This window comes from Coffea arabica, chromosome 11e (assembly GCF_036785885.1).
Source record: "Coffea arabica cultivar ET-39 chromosome 11e, Coffea Arabica ET-39 HiFi, whole genome shotgun sequence".
In the NCBI taxonomy this organism is placed as follows: Eukaryota; Viridiplantae; Streptophyta; class Magnoliopsida; order Gentianales; family Rubiaceae; genus Coffea; species Coffea arabica.
In genome coordinates, this window is record NC_092331.1 from 4,417,386 (window position 1) to 4,419,885 (window position 2,500).

The following is a 2,500-nucleotide window of genomic DNA, read 5'->3' on the forward strand; positions in this document are numbered from 1 at the left end:
CCGACGCCGACGTCGCACGAGGTCAACGAGCTCGAAGGAGACGTGACGTCTCGAGGCGACGATGGCAGTCGTTCGATGCGGGCGATTGACGCCAAGTTCAGGCAAATAGAGATCGACGATCTCCTGCCCTCCCGGTGTTCCGCGTCCAAGAGCTCGGGCTACAGTTCGTGGGCCGAGACGCATCGCTTGGCTGCGACTCGGAACACGGCCTCGCCTTTGCGGTTCCCCGACGCCGCCGCAGCCCGACCGGGCGGGACGGCGTTGGGAGAACGTTGAATGTTGTGGCATCCGAATTCCTTCTAATAGGTATGCAACACAGGAAACCCGTGGGCGGCCAAGGCTAACGATGCTGCTCTTGCGCCAACGATTGAAGGGGAATGTGAAGGAAGACGTCACCGCACCAGCGGGGATCCGACCAGCCCAAACATGCCCACCGCTACCCACGCGCCGTCACGAACTGCACCGTCTGAGCACCCACGCCGTGCATCGACAACCCCAATCGGTCACCGATGCCAGCTTGGATGCCAAGATCATGCAACGTAAGGCACGCAGCACACACAAAAATGACGTAAACGAACGACCGCCGTGCACGACGCCCGCTCAACCGACCGACTCTTGAAATTTTGAGGCAAAGAAAGAATTTAAGTGCCCTTACATGCCCAACGATGATGTCTAACGTGTTTCTAGTACCGACGGCCTTCCTATGGCCTTGACAGGTCAAGCATCTCAACTCTCCCTGATAGTCTTGAAACTAAAAAACTCAAACCGTTAGTAGACCCACACCCTTTTCGTCTCACAAATATAGCCACCAATAGATGGCAATTTAGTGTGTATTTAACACACCTACACATGGGTGCTTGAAACAAATATAAAACAAATTTCCAAGATTGAATTGAACAAAAATAAAAACAATAAAAACAATAAAAAATAATAAAAATTTTCCAAGATTGAATTGAACAAAAATAAAAACAAAAAAAATAAAAAAAAATAAAAAATTTCCAAGATTGAATTGAACAAAAATAAAAACAAAAAAATAATAAAAAATAATAAAAAGTTGGCTAAGGCAAGGGCATGATGCCACACCGACGGCAAGAAAAACGCCCGACGGTGCCCCTCATGGCTAGGCGGTAGGCCTTAGGCCACACGACGGCCGTTGCCTTGCGTTGGCTAAGGCAAGGGCACAATGCCACACCGACGGCAAGATAAACGCACGACGGTGCCCCTCATGGCTAAGCGGTGGGCCTTAGGCCGCACGACGGCCGTTGCCCTGCGTTGGCTAAGGCATAGGCACGATGGCCACACCGACGGCAAGAAGAACGGCCGACGGTGCCCCTCATGGCTAGGCGGTTGCCCTTAGGCCGCACGATGGCCATTGCCCTGCGTTGGCTAAAGCACGGGCACGATGCTAGGCGTTTGGCCTTAGGCCGCACGACGGCCGTTGCCTAGCGTTGGCTAAGGCATGGGCACGATGCCACACCGACGGCAAATAAAACGCACGACGGTGCCCCTCATGGCTAGGCGGTGGGCCTTAGGCCGCACGACGGCCGTTGCCCTGCGTTGGCTAAGGCATGGGCACGGCGGCCACACCGACGGCAAGAAAAACGCACGACGGTGCCCCTCATGGCCAGGCGGTCGGCCATAGGCCGCATGACGGCCGTTGCCTTGCGTTGGCTAAGGCATGGGCACGATTCCACACCGATGGCAAGAAAAACACACGACGGTGCCCCTCGTGGCTAGGCGGTTGCCCTTAGGCCGCACGATGGCCATTGCCCTGCGTTGGCTAAAGCACGGGCACGATGCTAGGCGTTTGGCCTTAGGCCGCACGACGGCCGTTGCCTAGCGTTGGCTAAGGCATGGGCACGATGCCACACCGACGGCAAATAAAACGCACGACGGTGCCCCTCATGGCTAGGCGGTGGGCCTTAGGCCGCACGACGGCCGTTGCCCTGCATTGGCTTAAGCATGGGCACGACGGCCTCACCGATGGCAAGGAAAACGCACGACTGCCGTGGGGTTTTGTTCCCAAGGCAACGGGTAAACCTCTGTAGCCATGCTGGAAAAACGCACGACGGTGCCCCTCATGGCGGCCTTAGGCCGCATGACGGCCGTTGCCCGGCGTTGGCTAAGGCGTGGGCACGACGGCCACACCGACGACAAGAAAAATGCACGACGGTGCCCCTCACGGCTTGGCGGTGGGCCTTAGGACGGACGACGGCCGTTGCCTTGCATTGGCTAAGGCATGGGCACGACGGCCTCACCGACGGCAAGAAAAAAGCACAACTGCCGTGGGGTTTTGCTCCCAAGGCCACGGGTAAACCTCTGTAGCCATGCTGGGAAAATGCACGACGGTGCCCCTCACGGCTAGGAGGTGGGCAATAGGCCGCACGACGGCCGTTGCCCTGCGTTGGCCAAGGCGTGGGCACGACGGCCACACCGACGGCAAGGAAAATGCACTACGGTGCCCCTCATGGCTAGGCGGTTGGCCTTAGGCCGCACGATG